Source organism: Petaurus breviceps, unplaced genomic scaffold (assembly GCF_028583685.1).
Source record: "Petaurus breviceps papuanus isolate PSGF00001 unplaced genomic scaffold, PetGlider_PUasm1.0 176, whole genome shotgun sequence".
Lineage (NCBI taxonomy): Eukaryota > Metazoa > Chordata > Mammalia > Diprotodontia > Petauridae > Petaurus > Petaurus breviceps.
The window spans coordinates 21,441,160-21,461,845 of NW_027185771.1; the positions used below are offsets into that span (position 1 = coordinate 21,441,160).

General features: G+C 37.7%; 1 pseudogene; it reads left to right on the plus strand.

Annotated features, from left to right (window-relative positions):
* Positions 1–2,573: 2,573 nt before the first annotated feature.
* Positions 2,574–15,574, plus strand: LOC138159530 (zinc finger protein ZIC 5-like; annotated as a pseudogene).
* Positions 15,575–20,686: the final 5,112 nt, after the last annotated feature.

Genomic DNA, 20,686 nt, shown 5'->3' on the forward strand with positions numbered 1-20,686 from the left:
AGAGCGAGAGAGAGAGAGAGAGAGAGAGAGAGAGAGAGAGAGAGAGAGAGAGAGAAGGAAGAGAAGAGGAGAAGGAGGAGAAAGAAGAGACCCCAAAATATCAACATGCCAGGTCCTGCCAACAACAAGAATTTGACTCGTGTCTTCTCAGCCAAAGAAAAGTAAAGTTTATTAAAAGTCCTCTTGTATTGGACACAGAGTAAGCCTGTGCTAGGTCATTCTATGATGTTCTCACCCTTCCATGGTGCTCTTACAAACATGAAGACAGAATGGGGTCTTATATACAAAAGGTTGTGGGAGGAATCTAGGGGTGTTCTAGGGGAGGAGTTTGGGGAGGGTGTTCAGGAGGAGTTAATGAGGTCAAGGAGTGATTATGAATGGGAGGTTGCTGGAGGCTATAGACAATGGTGGGCTTGGACAGTTCAAGAGTAGATTGATATTTTGATAGGCTCAAGGGTCTGAAGTAGATGAAAAATGGAAGGCTAGGCTAGTAACTAGGCTAGGATAGAGGTCTGGGCCCAGCCACAAAGTAAGGCTTATTGCCTCCTGCAAATGCCTCATCAAATGGGATGATTTAATCAAGAGTCCAAGGGATGTTTCCATAGCCTGTACCTCAAGGACTCAAGGAGAGCTTGAGGGGGCTCCCAGAGCCCAGATCTCATTACCTTCTCCTCCAATTCCTCCTCCTCACCCTCAACCTTTTTATGGGTAACCTTTTCAGAGGAGGAGGAGGAGGACTAGGAAGATGAAGAGGAGAAATCAGACTAACTGCCTTCCAGTTCTAGCATTTTTTATTCTAAGGCTTCTTTCTGATGTATTTATTTTTTTACATTCTTAGCACAGTGCTCAACATTTATATTTTCTTCCTTTCCTTCCTTCCTTCCTTCTTTCCTTCCTTCCTTCCTTCCTTCCTTTCTTCCTTCCTTCCTTCCTTCCTTCCTTCCTTCCTTCCTTCCTTCCTTCCTTCCTTCCTTTGTTTCCCCCTTCCTTACTTTGACCTGCTTTGTATCTGCTCTATGTTGATTTACCCCACCTTAAGCATCCTAATGAGTAAATAATCTGCCCCCATTCTTGGGGAGTCACCATACTGATATTGGACTTAGTACAGACACCCAATTAACTTAGCACATTGCTCATCAGAAGTACTAAGTTCATCTTCCTCACACTCAGACTCTCCCAAATAGGGAATTAAAAGTATACTCCATCACACTGGACCCATTCATTTTCTAAGGTCTTTTGTAATTCTGACACACTATGTACTATAATTCTATGTAGAATAAATTCATTGGAATAACATTCACAATAACAGTCTCATGATATCTCCTGTCTAATATCAGTTCATATGTAACTGTCCAGTTAATGACAGTGAGAAACAGAAGCCAGAGATTACTCTGCTCTGAAAATTACCTGATTATGCATTTTCTCTTTCATTAAGCATTGGGAAGATAAACTGGGAGACAGAGTCTTGATGAAGATTAAGCAGACTCAGACTTAGTTCACATAAGGAGGCTGGGGATCTTCAATCTTTTCATAGGTGACATACCTAAACAGGGTAATGATTCATCACCACAATGAAACTTCAAGTGAGTTTATGTAGACTGGTGGAAGATATTCAATTTTTCCATGTCAAATCTCAAAACCAAACTTTTTTTTTCTCTTTAAAATTTCCTCTACTTCCAAAATAATTGTCACTCATCACTCCTTTTCTTGATACTTGTTCCAGTCTTACTAGGGTGAAGAAAATTGCGAAGGATGGCTCATAACTTTAAATCATATTATTTCTAAATGTCAGTGATATTTTTTTTGGTAGAAACAGTTTTTTGAGGGCACCCAAATGGTACATTATTTGAGACAGAAAATAATTGAAAGATAGATTCAGAAGTTCAATGTGTAATAGTTATATATGTGTGTATATATATATATATATATATAATCAAATATATATATGTATTTAAATTAGGAATTTCTATTCTTTTATATAATCTCAAGTGAACTCGGCAAATATTGGAATAACCAAGAAACTTGTGGATGGTGTCCAGTGATTGCCTTTCCATGACTTCACTTTTAATCCTGCACTGTATACTTCTTCCAATTAAGACAATTTCGTTACTTTATGATAAGGTAAGGGATGGAAATGGGAAAGGGGTGGAAAACTGTCAGATATTGGTGACTTTCTAAACTTGGTAAGAGAAACTGAGCTGTGAGAAAAGGGTGCCACTAGTTGTTAGGCAATATTTCTGAAGAGGCACAAAACTCTCATGGGCCATTCTAGATAGCAGATAAACAGAGGAGGCAATGGTATTCTCTGGTTGGTACTCATGAAACACACTGCTGATATACTGTGATTGAAAGAGGAAGAGGTAATGAACATTCAAAATCTCTTCCTAGCAAAGTAATAACTATAAAATGTAAGCTGAGTGGGTGCTATTTCTCATCATTGAATGGCTTTACCACTGTGTTTTTATAAACTCTTATGTATTTATTCCCTTAGACTGTGAAACTGACCCAAGGTCTTGGATATGAAAAACCCAGAAGAACTTGTATGATGATGCCTGTGTATCACAAAGTCAAAAATGGCAGCATTTTTGCCAACACTGTTTGAATTACTCCTGATACTGAGTGTGCTTGTGTCAGAAGTTACGGTGAGCATATTCACAAATACTATATTTTTGGTACCTATACATATTATTGAAGACATATTTTATCCACCTGCTGTGGGCAAATATGTGTCCAGGAAGACAATCTTTTATAAGGTGATGCATTTCTGGAAAGCATATTGGACAGCAGACCCATAGTAAGGTGTAATTCTGGCCAAGGATGTGCTTAGGAGCTGCTATGTTTATGGGTTGAAATAGATTTTGTTACAAACAGAATCCAATGAGTGGGTAAAAGCAGCAACAAATGAAGTAGGAATGTATCCCAAACAAAATCAGAATTTTCTACTTGAAAGGGACTTCAGTAGCCATTTTGTTTAATTGATAATCCCAAATAACACTTATCATCACATATCTGACAAAGGGTAACCTATTTTTTTACCTGAAAACCTCTGATGAGGGACAACCTAATAGCTGCTGAGTTGTATTAGGCTTTAACAAATAAGTGGATCAAAGCGGGGAAGGGAAGGACATAAGTGAGTGATCTGTTTAGGGTGGAGAGGAAAGGATGGTAGCAGAGAAACAGTATATGGAAAAAAGACAGAAGAAATAGGCCCTATCTTTGAGGACATTAGAGTTCTAGTGGTGAAAATCAGGATGTTTAATCTGGAAAAATATATATTTAGAATTGATATGGTTCCTTACCACCCATCCTAGCCCTTCCCCTCCTGTGTCTTCTATTACAATAATAAAAAAGGTAAGATAGGGTAAGTAATAGTTGAAGAAATGGAAACAGGGTATCCTGTAGTACTTTCCACCCTTGCACAAGGTGGCAAGGACCTTAAAGCTACCAATAACAATGATAGAACTTTCTCACACTTGCAGAATACTTTACAGATAGTCTCACATCTGAAACTTACAATGCATATGAGGAAAGTAAAGTAAGTGTTTTATCTGCTTTTCACAGAGAACAAAATTGATGTTCCAGGTGAGGTCACTTGCCAATGACACATGATTAATAACTGAGAAAACTATATTCTTAACCATTGAATCCATGGACCAGTAAACCAGGAATATTTAGAATTAGTCAAAATTAATCACCAGGGAATAGAGTGATGCTTGAGATTTAAGGGTCTCTTTGAGAACTGACTTGATATATTCATTTTTCTTCATTTTGGAATAATGCAACCATGAGAAAGAATGTAAATGAATGACAAAGATATCATTTGAGCTTCTACAGCAAGTCATGTCAACAAAAATTTATTAAATACTTACTATGTGGTGGGTACTGTGCTTAATACTGGAAATATAAAGAAAGGAAAAATTCTCTGTCTTCAAGGAGCTCACAAACTTTTAGGAATATATACATATGTATATATGTATGTATGCACATTTATATATGTGTATGCATCTGTATATACATATGTGTGTATATAGATAGATATATCCACACACATGTACATACATGTTGTAAAGCCACACAGGAGCAGTTTTCCACAGGACAGCTGCTGTGAACAACTTTCAAGAATCTGATAACATACTGTAGTGAACACTCTATTCAATAACAAATCAGAGCAAAACATTCACATAAAATTATGGTACAGCATTCAAAATGTTACAACTTATCACAGAAAATCAAAATACAGCATTCACCATGTCACAACTCAACAACTTATCAGTAAAATGGCCACATAGTTTTCTCAAAAGTAGTCACATAGTTTGAACAAAGTGCTGTCATTTAGTCAATCAATCACTTAGTAACTCAATCAATCATGAAGTACAAAAGGTCAAAGTCTTCCATGAGGCATACTAAGTTACAAATCAGTCACTACTCAGTCATCAGTCACTACTCAGTACCCTCTTCAGGGATAGTAGGAAATACACAGGCCATCCACCCCTCAGTCACAAGTAAATCACAATTTCATCACTACTCACTACCCACAGAGAGGTCTTTTCATCTTGACCCAGGGCAGGCTTTCAGCTTCCATGGCTCCTCTTCCATGCTTCCAGCTTCCACCAAAATCTAATCAACTGCCACCTGAGTTCAAAGGCAAGCAGCTCTCAGCAACTTGTCCAGCTCTCTGTGCACTTCTTGATCCACATTGGAGCGCACAGTGTCCAGTCCATCTCAAATCCTTCACAGTCTCCATTCCTGGGAAGACAAGGCTTAACAAAGCCACAACAACATTTGTACAGAATACCAACACCACAGTCATGCTTCCTCAGTCTTTGGCAACTCTGGCTGGCCCTTGAAAATCCTCAGCAGCCTCAATAGCTCTGGCTGACCCTTGGGAATCCTCAGCAGCTTCATTCTCACAATCAAAATCACTTTCTCCCGTTTTCAAAATCAAAATCACTTTCTCCACGGAAGTTCTAGTCCAGCCACAGCAACCCAGCCTTCAGGTGCTCATCCCAAGAAGTTCTGACTGTCCAGTTTGTGCTCTTCCTTATATATGGCACAGCTCTTCCCCAGAAGTTTACAAGTTGTGGGGTTTATATGTTCTGTTTCTTAACAGACTTGATACAAGGCTCAAAAGAAACTTGAACTGAAACAAGGTGTAAATTCAATAGCTGAAATAAGGTGTTGACTACTTCTTGGCTTGCCATTACACATGTGTATAGACATGTATGTGTATAAAACTATATATTGAAGATGATCTCAGAGGGAATCCACTAGCACTACAGGGGGCTGGGAAAAGTTTTTGCTTGTTTATTTTATAAAATATGAGACTTCAAAGAATCTAGGGAAGATAAGAGATGGAAATGAAAAAGAATAGAATTCTAGGTATGAGAGACATCCTGTGAAAATGTACAAAGTCAGGAAATCTGATGTCTTGTGAGAAGAACAACAAAGAGGCCAGTGCCAATGGAAAGTTGAATACATGATGGGAAAAGAGAGGAAATTGTAAGGAGACTAGAAAGTCAAAAAGGGGAAAGATTATGAAAGGCTTTAAAGAGAGGATTTTATATTTGATCCTGGAAGGAACAGGGAATCACTAGAATTTATTGTAAGTGAATAACATGTTCAGACCTATACTTTTGGAAGAAAAATATGACACCTAAGTGGTTGGTAGATTGAAGTGGTGAGAGAATTGACACATAATGTATCCCTCTCCTAACTCTCTAGTCTCCTTACACTCTGCTCCCCAACACATATCCTTCCATTCAGTCTCATTGGCCTTCTGGTTGTTTCATGAACAAGATACTCCATATCTTGGCTTGGGGAATTTTCTATGATTGTCTCCTATGCTTGGAATATTCTGTCTTCACTCTGACAACTGACCTACCTGGATTCCTTTAATTTCCATCTAAAATCCCACCTTCTAAAGGAAGCATCCCCAACCCCTCTTAATCTGAGCACTTTCCTTATTTTTATTAGTTCCTCTTTATCCTGTATTTGTATATATTTGTTTGAATGTAGTATCCCCAACAGGACTGTAAGATTCTTGAGGGCAAGGCATGTGTTTTCACTCTTATTTTATCTCTAGACCTTAATAGAATGCCTGGAACATAGTAAGCACTTAATAAATGTTTACTGAATTGAATTAAACCAGAAGGTTCTTGAAATAATACAGGCATCAAGTTATATGGTAAAACACTTTGTTGTTGTCAGTATGAGAGGAGAGAAAGGGGCATATATGAGGTATATAGCAAAGTTAGAATCAACAGGATTTGATAACAGATTGGAAATAGTAGTGGAGATGTGAGACAGAATGAAGAGCTCAAGATGATACCTAGATTCCAAGCATGAATGACTGGTAGGATGATGGCGCTTTTAATGGTAATAGAAAAGTTAGGGAAAGGAAAAGGATTTTGGGGAAAAATAATTAGTTATATTTTGGACATAGTGTGTTTACAATGTCTAAGAGAATGAAATTCAAGATGGTCAATAGGCAGTTGGAGATGCAAAACTAGTTGTCTGTGGAAAAATTAGGGTTGGAAAAAAAGATCTGAGAATCACCATCATAGGTGACAATTGAATCCACAAGAGATGATAAAATCATCAAGTGAAGTAATACGAGGGAGAATAGAAGAGGGCTCTGGATAGAATATTCTGGGAGACTAATGAATAGTGGTTGAGTTGAAAATAAAAATCAGCAAGAGAGACTGAGAAATGGACAGACAGATAGGAGGATGACTAGGAAAAAGTAGGGCCCTGAAAAGCTGGAGGAAAGAGAATTTGAAGAAGAGTTTGATTGACTATGTCAAAGGCTGCAGAGATGTCAAGTAGAATAAGGATCCATAGACATTTGGTTTGGCAATCACAAGTAAGGTTCTCCTAGTTTGCTCTACTCTGCTTTTTCAGGATTTGTCTCTTTAATAGTGATCTTAGTGGGGGGTGGCTAGGTGGCGCAGTGAGTAAGAGCTCCAGCCCCGAAGTTGGAGGACCTGAGTTTGGTTCCAGCCTCAGACACTTAACACCCACACAAAAAAACTAGCCATGTAACCTTGTACAAGTTACTTAACTCCAGTTGCCCTCCAAAAGGCAAAAAAAAAAAAAAATAGTGGTCTTAGGGTATGACTGCACTTCTATTTCTACTAAGAAATTATTTTCATGAACACTTCCGTACATTTGACCTTGTGAGTTAAATTCAGGTCTCTCCCCATAATCAACCCCTCAATGCTTGCCCCAGAATTGTTTTAACAGGGCTCTGCTCTGACATGATTGAGCTGTATGACAATGGGTCAGTCTCTTCTCATAACTGGGCCTCAGTCTGCTCTTGTCTTTCTAGAAAAGAAGAACTATTTCTAGGAGTACATAGGCTGGTGATTTGAACCTCCTTGTTCTGTAATCAGGTACATTGTTTCTCTGGACCCATTCATGGAGGAGACGCAACTCTAATAAGCAGAGGTAGGTACTCCATCCATACATTAATTAATTCACAAACAAACCAATACTTTGGCATCTTGGAATGATGCTAATTATCATAAAAGTTATAGTTTTTGCCTAATTCTCCACCAAAGCAAAAGAAAAGAGATTTCCAATGTTTAATATGAATCAGATATGGAAGAGAGCATTTATTCTAATGCTGCTCTAACACTGAAGCTGGGCACTTCCTCTCTGATGCTTTGGATTTCCCTGGCCATTAGTCTACTCCTAACACTGCTGCTGCAAGAACCACATATCAATTATATGATGCCACCAATGTTTTTAGACTTCCAAAACTTTTAATTTCACAGGGTCACCTACTACCCCAGTACAAAGTCACATGTTGAGGTATGGGTAGTATCTCCATGACCCTGGCATAGGGAAAGACCCTAACATTACTTGCCTAGATGAAACTAGTGGTGCAGTCGATATAGCACTGGTCCTGGAGTTAGGAAGATCTGAGTTCAATACAGGCTCATGACCTAATCCAGAAGTTCTGATCCTGAGATCAGATCTTGAGAATCCTGATCTCAGATCCTGAGAAGACCTGAGCTCAAATCTAGCTTGTATGACTGTAGGCAAGTTACTTAACATCTGTTCAAGTTTTCTCAACCATAAAATGAGAATGGTAAAAGCACCTACATCAGAGGAGTGTTTTGATGATCAAATTAGATAATATTTATAAAGTCATTTAGCTTGGCATATGGTTGGCAGTATACAAAAACTTATTCCTTCCCTCCCTACATCCTTCACTAAAGCCACATCTATCAACCAGAAACCACCAGATCTTTTAATAGCTGTGGCATCCCAAAGCATCAACTCTTCTATCTAGGCATTCAAACAGGGAATTCACATTCATGACTCATATGTGGGCAGAAGTTAGTCTCTGAAAGCTCAACAAGGTTATCAGAAATGGCAACTGAACATTCTCAAAAGTGTGTGTGTGGGGGTAGGGTACTTACATTAAAATGAGGGGGTTAGACTAGATGGCTTCTAATGTCTCTCCTACCTACAAATGTATGATCCTAAGAAATACTCTGAATCCAACCATTTTGCTGCATAAGAATATATCAAACTTTGTTATCATCTTGTCAACACTGAACCATTTTGAGGGGATAATAAGAGTTGTGACACCATTGTTTTTTTGCCAAGGTTTTCGCTCATGTTTTGAAAGACATAAGTACTGTGTATGAAATTTATACAAACACACCATTATGTAAAAACAACCCATTTACTTAATATTTTGGGCATTTTACTACACTTTTGACCTAGTTCTGTAATTATTTATTTATTTTTGCAGTGTATGTGAGCTTTGTAAGGTAGAAACCATCACACCATTAGCAATTATTTAGCAGTCACTATTGCTCAAGTACTGTGCTAAGCACCAGCTATGAAGAAAGCAAAGTGAAAACTCCCCTTCCCTAAAGGGGCTTACATTCTCACAGGGATGGACGCCACAGTCATATATAAGTATAAACATGGTAACTACTAAATACATACAAAATAGTTTGGGTAGGTAATTCCTAAACCTTCCTTAAGAAGGTGAAACAAGTTATAATTAGAGGAGGCAGAAATACATTATAGGTATGGAGAATACCTACTGCAAAGTCATGGAGATGGGACATAGGGCATCATGAATATGTAACAGGAAGTAGAGCATTAGGACAGTATCCCATAGTAGGTGGAGAGAAGTAATGTAAATGGAGACTGAACAGATAGTTTGTGAAGATCATTAAATGTCAAATAAATGAATTTGCATTTAATTAGAAGTAACAGAGAGCCACTAGAGTTTGTTAAGAAGAGGGATACTATGGTCAGTCTTGTGACTCAGGAAAACCACTTCAGCAGATGTGTAGAGAATGGTTTAGAGTGAGGAGAAGCTTGAAATAAGGAGACCAAATAGGAGATTATTGCAATAGTACCAAGAAGAGGCTGTGAGTATCTTTACTAGGATTTTGGATATTGGAATGAAGAGGAGGAGATATATGGGAGAGTTTTCATAAGGGATAAATTGGCACCCAAGTGGATATGTGGGGCAAATGTCAATGGAAAATTAAGGATGACTCCAAGGTTGGGAAACTGAATGATTAGAAGAATGGCATTTTTTTTTTTCACAATAGAGATATTCCCCTGTTGGATGGAACATGGGAACTTGTTCCCTGTCACTACTTTATAAATGACTGTTAAATGAATTAAATGATAACTATAGAAACAGAGGTGAGATGAGGCACAGGATGCATTGGCTAAGGTATGTGGGCAATGTGTTTTGCTGTTATATTATGATGGGTAGAAGAAGAATCTCTCTAGCGTCTCAAAACTGAGGCTCTTATGAAGGTCCTCAGTAGCCCTGGTAAACTCAGTCATTTCTCAATGATTGTTTTATTTATGTTCATGCAATGAAATTTGTTTTCTAGGTGAAACAATAAAGAGGCTATTGGACCTGGATTCATAAATACCTGAGTTTGAATCCCACCATAGCTATGTAATCCTAGGCAAAGTCATTTAAACTGTGTCACCCTCAGTTTTCTGATCTCTAAAACCGAAACAAGAAAAACTGAGGCATAGTCTTGTGATGATCAAATGAGATTCCATACAAAACACAATTGAATCTTAAAGTTCAATGTTAATGCAAACTATTGATTATTGTTGCTTATTTCTGAATTATACCAAGTTAGAATCCATCTCTCATCAGTCTTAATTGGGCAAAATTTACTGTATCAATATTCTATATAGCATATATCAATTTCATTCAATGGATAGTCATTGAATTTGTAAGGTACTATGGAAATACCTGGATATATAAAGTTGACGAGAACATATTTCCTGTCTTAATAATAGTGGTGATAGAATATAAGAGTCAAGTCAACAGGCACTTATTAATTGTCTGACATGTTCCTTGCACTGTGATAAGTGCCAAACATATAATGAAAAGTGCGTGTGTGGAGAGGACACTTCCTGGTCTCAAGGAGTTCAGGTTGAATATGGAAGATAATACAAAGAGACTTATGTACAAAGTACATATACAAGACAAATTGAAATTGAACTCAGATGGAAGGAACTGACATTTTTTTAGAAGAAGGAAAGGCTTTTTACAGAAGAAGGAACTTTTAGTGAGATGTGAAGGGAAATAGAGAAGACATAAGATGAAGGTGAGAAGAGAATTTCAGCCATTGGAGAGGAGAGCCAGTGAAAATGGCTAGAGTTGGGTGATGGGGTATTTTCCATGAGGAACATCAGAGTCAATGTCATTAGACAGTAGAGTACCTGAGGGAACTAAGATTGAAGAATATTGAAAAGAAGGAAATGAGGCAGTTTATGAAGGACTTTAAAAGCCAAACATAATAGTTTAGGAGCAGCTAGGTAGCACACTGAATAGAGCCCAACATGGAGTCAGGAGGACCTGAGTTTAAATATGACCTCAGACACTTGACACACTTACTACCTGTGTGACCTTGGGCAAGTCACCTAACCCCAATTACCTTACCTTCTCCCCTCCAAAAAAAAAAGATTTTGTGTTTTGTCTTGAAGGAAAGCATTGCAATTTTTTTAATAGTTGTGACTGTTTTAACATATTCAGACCTGTGCTTTTGGAAGATCAATTTGACAATTGAGTAGAGGAAGAACTGGTAGGGAGAGACTTAAGCCAGAAGGATTTTGTAGTAGTCCAGGTATGGGATGATAAAGGTCTGCACCTGGGTGTTGCCAGTTGTCAGAGAGAGGAGGATGAATAAGAGAGATGTTATGAAGGTAGAAATGACAAAGACTTGGCATTTGATTACGATATGAGAAAGAGAGAGGGAAGAGTCAAGGATGCTTCTATGGTTATCAATCTGGGTGACTGAGAAGGTGGCGGTTCTCTTCAAAACAAGGAGGAAGTTAGGAAACTGTGCAATTGAGGGGAAAGATAAAGAATAAGTATAAAATTGGAATATAAATACATAGAAGGGAGTGCTGTCAGAGATGCCAAGGAAAAAGAGATGAGGGGAGGGCACATGGACTCTGGGTTCAGAGAATTTCATTCAAATCTCAGCTCTGATACTTACCATATGTGCAATTTTGGCAAGTCACTTTCTCAGTGCCTCTGTTTCCTCATTTATAAATGAGGGGGTTAGAAATAAATAATCTTTAATATGCCTTCCGACTCCATCTTTGAGTCATGGGATCAATTCAGGTTGGGAGCATTTTGGAAGGCTTGATGAGAAGAAGCCAGTTAGATGACCATAATTAGCATTTCAAGAGATCTCAGGGCATCGGCTTGTGAGAAATGGAAATAAAAGGAGAGAGGCATGATTCCTAGGCTTAGGTAATGGTGAACAAAAATTAACGAGGTAGGACAGGAATGGGTGCTCTTTGGTTGAAAGGTAAGGGTATGCAAAAGACTTTTCACATATTTCATTGATTCAAAAAAATCCACATTTTTTGGGGGGGTATCCTCTTTTAAATTTTGACATTTTAAATTAAATTTTATTTTATTTTCAAACAAAGATCTACCTTTTCTCTCTCGATTCCCCTGGCCAATTGAAAATGCAAGAAAATCAAAACCCCTGTTACAAACATATATAGCCCCCAAAAAATAAGTGTTCACATTATCTATATCCTACATATTTGTATTTACATCTATGCCTATATCTGTGTCTATAGCATAAAGATCACCCTAGGTTCACAAAGGCCAGATCAGCAAAACACAGTTTTATACCTGTGTTTTTGTGTAAAAACAGTTTTTACAAGTTTATATTATAATTATTCTTTGCAAGCTAGAAAGGCTTTGAACACACACGTGTTTATGTGTATATATGAATAGATATATTTTATATGTTTATATACATATATATGTATGTGCATGCATATATATGTATGTATATATGTATGTCTCATTCTACACTCTGAAACAAACCAGCTTTTAAGAGATGGGCAACATGTTTCTTGTGTCCTTTTTAATTATGGTTGGTGATTGTGTTGACATGAGTCCCCATGTGTTTCAAAGTTATTTGTCTTTACAATATTTAAATTGTTTTATAAATATTTCTCAAGGTTCTGCTCATTTCACTCTACTATATACTCTTTTACATCAATGAAGATCCCCAAAACTTCATACCTTAGGAGATCAACTTTGTGAGTTTCTATAGCTAAAAAGTATTCATTCCCTTAAGACCAAACCAGTAATGGGAATCTCCATACTTAGCCATGTTGGTCCATTAAATGACAAAAACAGAGAAGTCTGTTGGGAAGGCAATACCCAAATCTTTTTTTCAACTTGGGAGAAATAATTTGAATAAAAATGTGTGCTCTGCTGACCTAGCCTTTGTGAATCCAGGGTGACCAAAGGTGTTGATTACTTCTTAGAGGGAGACATAGTTGAGGCTTCTACTAAATATTTGTGGAACAAAATCAAATTAAGAAAGGTGAAAAAATGGATACTTTATCACACATATGCAAGACCTCTACAATATCAGTTTATTCTTACCATCAAATGGGCTACAAATAAATGAGCAATTTAAGAGAACTCATATCAACAGAACTCACAAAAAATTGGGAAAAAAAGTAAAATCTTCCCTTAGGATTATCACTATTTAATGTAATTTTTAATGATTAAACATCCCTAAATTAGGAAGAAAGTGCCTTTTCTGGCCACAGGGGAAGAGATCGATTATCAGCCATTCTCTCCATGGTGCCCTGAAAGAACAGAGGATGAAAGAGAATTGAACAAAGGAGAATGAGATAAGAAACAGAACCTCAAAGTGCATTGTGATAAAAGTCAGTCCTTGAGGGCGTTAGTTTCCAATTTGTCTTCTGAAATAAAGTGATGCCCAACCAGCAATTGTGTTTGCAAATAGACCCCCAATTTATGACTTCATTAAAGATTCAAACCAGAGCCTTATACGAAAAGGAGACTTTGAATGCCCTTCTTTCTGTCCTTGTCAATAAAGGATATATTTACAAAATTATAAATCCTGATAGCTTATCTCTGGAACAGAAAGAGAAGATAAACTTTTCCAGTATAGCAATGCTATACAAAACATATAGAGAAGCAATGGCATTAGACACCAGTCAAGTGAAATATTGGATTTCTCTACTTCTGACAACAGGTCAATGCTTCCTTTTCAAATTATAATTTGAAGTGTCTCTCATATTTTATATTTTGCACAGCTAAGGTCAGAAAAGAAATTAATAAAAGTCAGTATAGTGTTAAGGAAAATATTTCAGTCAGAAATTTGAAATTTAAGTGCTACACATGGTACCTACTTTCTATGTGATTTTGATCAACTTACTTTACATCTAAGAGACTTTGTTTCTCCATATGTAAAATGGGCCAGAATGGGGAACAGTTTAACTACTTTCTTAAGTGGAATATTATGAGGAAAACATTTTGTAAACTATGAAATGTCATAGAAATGGGTTATTTTATCTTCATCAGACTATCTAGCTTTCTCTTTGTTCTTCTAAGATAAATCAGAACTTTACAGTAACCCTGTGAGTCAGGAAGGATAGATTGTTTTCCCCATCTTACTTATGAGGAAATGAAAATTTAGAATGGTCAAGAAGGCTACTGTTCTAAGGTCATGACATCCAGTAGCACAATGACACCTGTATTAGTACTGAGTTTTCCATTTTCCCGCTCAGCCACAATTCAGATATTTCTTATACCCTTCTTTGCAATACTGGATAACCTTGAATCACCTTACCTTTTCTGCTGTATGTCCTACTCCCATCTTCCTTCCTGACCCTACTTTTTTGTTGTTGTGTTTTTGTTTGTTTTGTTTTCTTGCTCTCTTTGTTATTTTATTTACTCATGTTTTCGACATTCTAGAATGCTTTTTTTCCTTCCTCCTTTTGCTTTTTGAAGTCTTTCCAGTCCTAATTCAAATGCTACCTGGTCCATGAATATTCCCATGATCCCACTTTCAAGAAATGATCCTTTATTCTTCATTTTATATGTAAGACCTTGTGCTTGTCTTCTACATAATAGACTACAATAAGACAATAACAAAAAGTCCAACATGTACACAGCCATACAATTTTAAAATGGTAATTATGTGTCTCTAACCTCCTTATAGAGGATTCTAAACTTCCTGAATAAATTAACCAATTGCTATTTAAACTTTATAATTGTCAGGGCCTGGAATGTTGCAAATCCTGAGGAAGCAAGGTGCATAAGTGCAGTTATTGGAGCAGTGGGAAACAACTGATTGCTGTTCCAATTGGACACTTACACATCCTAAGAAGTACTGAGATAGCTGGCATAAAATGGAATGGAGTTCCCATCACCCCTGGGTGGTGGTAGCCAAGCCTCCCTCCCCAAGGTCTTCCTCTAGTACATACAGCAGCCAATCAAGAAGGAGATGATGTGCAAGTGGATTGACAAAGAGCAGAAGCAGCAGCAGCAGCTGCCACCGCCCCCTGCCTAGAAACTTAGATCCAAAACTTTCAGCACCATGCACAAGCTGGTGAATAATGTCACTGTGGGGTACATGGTGTACCCTGAGAAGAGCAGCCACATCTGCTACTGGGAGGACTGTCCCCAAAAAGGCAAACTCTTCAAGGCCAAGTAAAAGCAGTTTAATCACATCCATGTGCTCACTGGAGAAAAGCCGTTCCCCTGCCCCTTTCCTGACTGTGAAAAGTCTTTTGTCTGCTCAGAGAACCTCAAGATTCACAATAGCACTCATACAGGGGAGAAGATCTTTTAATATGAATTTGATCGATGTGACAGAAAGTTTGCCAATACCATTGACCAAAAGAAACATTTCCGTGTCCATACCAGTGATAAGTCCTACTACTGTAAGATTTGAGGCTGCCACAGATTCTATACACACCCTAGCTCCTTGAGAAAGGATATGAAGATCCATTGCAAGTCTCCTCCACCTTCTCCAGGTGCCCTTGGTTACCAATCAATGGGGACCCCAATAGAAGCCCCTTTGTCTCCTGTCCTGAACCCAGTCAGGAGCCTTTCTGCCACTCTTTCCCCTCAGGTCACCAATCTCAATAAGTGGTTTTTTGTCCATCCAGTGTAGCCCCAAACCACCTCCATACACCTAGCAATGGAAACACTTCAGAATCAGAAGATGAAGAAATTTATGGAAAGTCTGATGCTACAAGAACTATTCACTAGAATAATACTAGTCAAAATAATAATAAAGGTTTTTCAATATGAAAGTCTTTGGACTATTTCTTGAATGTAGACAATGTAGAGCCTGAAAAAAACCAATTGCTCAGACTTGCCACTTGGTTTATCTATTCCTATTTATTCTGTATGGAACCCTGTTGTGTTTGTATACTTAATTTAATTAAGATATTTGGAACTTTTTTTTTTTTTAAAAAAATGACCAAGTTGGATGCTAGGGCAAGCAAGGTGTGATTTTTGTCGTTTTCTTTTTGGAGATCAGTTTCCTAGTCTCAAGGCTAAATTGTAAACATCTGAAGGATTAATCTCCTTTGAACCCTGATAATTCACAGCTGTGCTGAGTCAAGTAGGTTTCTGCCTTCCTGCTCTGAATCAATCAGTGACTGGGTCTTTGATTTATATTCTGGGAGGTTGGCATTTTGCTTTGGGTGTTTGCTTATGAGAAGGACCTTTTGATTCCCTGAACTGGACTGTGAATAATTGTTTGACTACTTGGAGGTTTGTGCAGTCACGATCAGGTGGCATAGGTAGGAGGTTGTGTTACTTTCTTCAGGTAATGAGGGCCCTGTCTATTGAATATCTGTGCTAATTTCTCTGTATTTTCTACTTTCTATAATTAAAGTTAGATTGTTGACCCCTTTAAAAGTTGCCTTCCCTTTAACAAAACAGATCAAATAACCTGTACTAGCAGGTCATCCTTGGTGTGCTATGGTGCTTGCTAACAAGAGAGAGACAGAGACAGAAAGAGACAGAGAATAAGAAGAGAGATAAAACCTTAGACAGGCTGCTAGATAGTAGAAGTAAACAATGCCATTAGGAGAAGTGAGAAATAAGATTGGGTGCCAATGAAACTGTGGCCATGGTGTTGTGGTATTTTGGTCTGGATTTTCTCCTTCCTGTGAGTGTTTGTATCCATGCACCTCTCTCCCTGTCTCTCCTCCTCTCTTCCCCTCTTCTCCTCCCCTGCCGTTAAATAGCTAGACTTGGAAAATCAGATTTTTCTCTTCAAACATTTACTAGCTATGGATTCTGGGAAAGTAAAAACCAATCTAAACCTCAGTGTCCTCAAAATGAGGACCATGGAGTCAGAAAGAACTACATTTAAATCTAACTTCAGATACTTACTAGCTATTTAACCCTATTTGAGTTACCTCAACCTATTTAAGTCTCAAGTTCCTTATCTGTAAAATGAGGGATAATGATAGCATCTGAATCTGAGAGTGATCTGTGAGGATCAAATGACAAATACATGTAGCATCTTGCAAACTTTAAAGTGCTATATAAATGTTATTAGCTATTATATGTAAAATGTGAACATGCATTAGTATGAGGAATATGATGAAAATAACTTCAATTTATGTAGCAATTAAAGACCTACAAAACACTATCTTTTTTTTCTTTGTATCCCCAGTGTCCAGAGCACTGTATGACACATAGTAGCTGATTAATAAGAACTTTGAAATTAAAATCAATTCACAACAAATTGGTAAGGCAGGGAATCCAATATTATTAGACCAATTTTATTGATGAAGAAATTGAGACTCTGAAGAGTTAAATTAACTTGTCACAGTCACAAAGCTACTAAGGCTGAGGGCATAAAATAAGTTAAAACTTATTACTAGTTGATTGTTCTGACTACAGTACAACTATTGTACTCAGCAATATGATATAATAGCCTGAATGATGTCATCTGCAATTGCTCCAGTCCTCCCCCCAAAGTGGTGTGGGGTACTAGGACTGAGAACTGTAGGTGAGGAGGGGAATGGGAACCTTGATATCTCTCCCAGACCTTAGCCAATGTTCCTCAAAATAAATCCGATCGACTATAATTAAAATTAATTTTGTAGTATGAAAAGAGGACTTTGTATTGTTCTTGTCCCTCCAACATGTCTTTCCTCCTAAATTTCTATTTCTGTTGATGGCACAAAATACACAGTCATTCAGGCTGATAATCTTGGAATTATCCTTAAATCCTCCCTCTTTCTTCTATCTTCCCTCTCTCTTCCCCCAAGTGGAACTGGTTTTATAGATTAGACTTCAGAAATATTTTCTTCCATTCTTTTGACTTTTAAGCCACCACCTTAGCTAAAGAAACTTATTACCTCCTCTGCAGACTATCGTGGAGACATCTAGGTGGTGCAGTTGATGTATCATAGGACTGGGAATCAAGACAACCACAGTTTACATTCCTCCTCAGATACTTAAGGGCTGAGTGTCTTTTGCCTAGTGATTCCATCCTCAGGTTCTTCACCTTAGTTCAGAGAATTGTTGTGAGAATCAATTCAGATAACATACAAAATTACCTTATTAGTAGCTTACTAACTGGTCTCTGTGTTTGTCCTTCTTCAATATATTCTTGCCAAAGTAATCTTCCTAATGGAGACACCACACCACTTAAGTGCCCCACTCTAAAACTTTTAGTGGTTCTCTATTGACTATACCATAAAATACAAATTCCTTACATTGGCATTCAAGGATTTCCACAATCAGACTAACCTTTATTTTTGTCTTTCCTTTCCTGAACTCTAACAGTAGACTAATAGTCTTCAATATCCTTCTTCAAAAATGGAATATTTTGGACATGTTAAACTCAATTCTGGGAATGGATTCTGCCTCTATCCTTGTTAAAATTCTTGTCTCATATTCACATTTAGCTAAGCAGTCACCTCCTCCATGAAACCTTTCTTCCTCCCTGCCACCTTTTAAAAATATTCATCATCTCTCTCTTATGCATCCTTCAAATGAACATTAAAAATATGCATAGTGAAACAAAAAAAATCCACATTGTCCATGTCCTAAAATATAATTCTCATTCTATACTTTAAGTCAATCACCTCTTTAGTGGGAGGTAGCATGTTTAATCTTTAATCATCTGAAACAGTGGCTCATCATTGAGCTGATCAGAGTGCTAAAGCATCAGAGCCATTTTCTTTTATCATATTATCATTGCATAAATTATTTTTCTAGTTCTGTTCACTTCACCCTTTATCTATTCATAGATATTTTACCATTTTCCTTTGAAATTGTCAATTCAGTCATTTCTAATGGTACAATAATATTCCATTACATTCGTATGCCATAACTTGTTTTGCGATTCCCCAATAGGTGGTCTCTCCCTGAGTGTCTTTTTCTACAAAAAAAAAGAGCTGATATCATATTTCCCTCTTATTTCCCCCCCTTTCTTTAGGCATAGGCCTAACAGTAGTATTGCTGTCCTTAATTTCTTTGATTGCAGTTTAGTGATTTTGTTGATCTAGTTCCAAATTTCTTTCCAGAATGACTGAACGGATTTAGCATTCCACCGATAGTACAGTAATGAGTCTGTTTGCAGTTCCTTCAGCATTTATCATTTTTCTTTTTTGTCATCTTTGCCAATCTGATAAATGGAGTAATAGAGATGCTTCAATTTTTGTTTTTCTCATTATTAGTTATTTAGAAGATTATTTTTCTACATGGTTATCTATAGTGTGGCTTTCACTCCTTAAAACTACTTTGACCTTTTTTTTTCTTTTGTGACATAATTTAATCAAGACTCCAAGGGAGGTTCCCAGATCCTGTACCTCAAGGACTCAAGGAGAGTTGAAGGGGGGTCCCAGAGCCCATACCTCATCAAGATGACTGGGGTGCTCTCAGCTCTGTCATTTAATTAGTTATATGTATAACCTGAGCCCAAATGTTATGTATGTCCAAGTTATATGTATAACCCAAAGCCCATTGGTATGAGGCTTTCATTTGTGAAGATCAATTCCCCATGCCTGGGATGGTAGTTGTTGAAAATGGTAGAGAAGCAATTTGATCTCTTCAGTATCTTCACACTCTTAAATTGCTTCATGTTCTTCATGGCCTTTCATGTTATTTGGACTCTTCAGTCTCTTTGGATTCTTCTGCCTTCTAATTTTGAGAGAGAAGATGGATGATGTCAACTCCATTTCAGGTTGCTGAAGGAAAAAAAAAAACTCCAGGAAGAAGCTGACATAGGAGTTGCTAATAGCTTCTGTCATGCCCCTATCCCTAGCCTGCTGCATTATAAATCAAGGAATTTTGGTGAGATCTAGGGCTTTCTCTCTCTCTTTCTTGTTTGAGCTGAAGTCCTCATTCTTAATGGGAGAGGTCTTTCACTCTATATTGTCTGGTATGTCTTAGACTTTCTCTGACTTCTGTTTTTCTGTTGACTTATATATATGAGTTTCTTATGTGCTATGTGTATTTTCAATGTAGAACTAATATTTGGTGTGAATGGAGGCAAGACTTTCCAAGGCTTGCATATAAATTTTGGGGTCCTCCTTTCCCCATTAAGAAACAGTTTTTGTTGAAGAGGTATAGGTGAGGGTTGCTCTGAATACCCCAAAATACCAACACACCAGTCCTGCCAAATGAATTCACTCATCTTCTTAGCCAAAGAAAAGTAAAGTTTATTAAAATTTCGCTTGTATTAGACACAGAGTAAGTCTGTTTTAGGTCATTCTATGGTGCTCTCACACACATGGAGAGAAGATGGGATCTTATATACAGAAAGTTGTGGGAGGAATCTAGGGGTGATCTAGAGGAGGAGTTTGGGGACGGTCCTCAGGAGAAGTCAGACGAGGTCAATGAGTGATTAAGGTGGGAAGTTGCTGGACGCTACCTGGAGCCAACACACAATGGTGGGTTATGCCAGTTCAAGGGTGGATTGATATTTTGATAAGACTCTGTCTATCTACTGTGGGAAGTAGATAGACTATGGAGGGCTAGGCTAGTAACAGAGTTCTGGGCCCAGCCACAATGCAATGCTTATGGCCTCATGCAAATGCCTTGTCAAATGGGATGATTTAATCAGAATTCAAGGGGGGTTCCCAGAGACTATACCTCAAAGATTCAAGGAGAGCTCAAGGGGATACCTAGAGCCCACACGTCATTAATCTTGACTTTAGATTGAACCTAAAAATTATATACCTCACGCCAGGGGTGGGGAACCTGCAGCCTCGAGGCCACAGGTGGCCCTCTAGATCCCCAAGTACAGCTCTTTGCAATCTCTGAGGCTGTTGGTTCACCACCCCAACCCCAGACTAATAATATATACTAATAGAACAATATTTAATGCGTATATACATATGTATATAT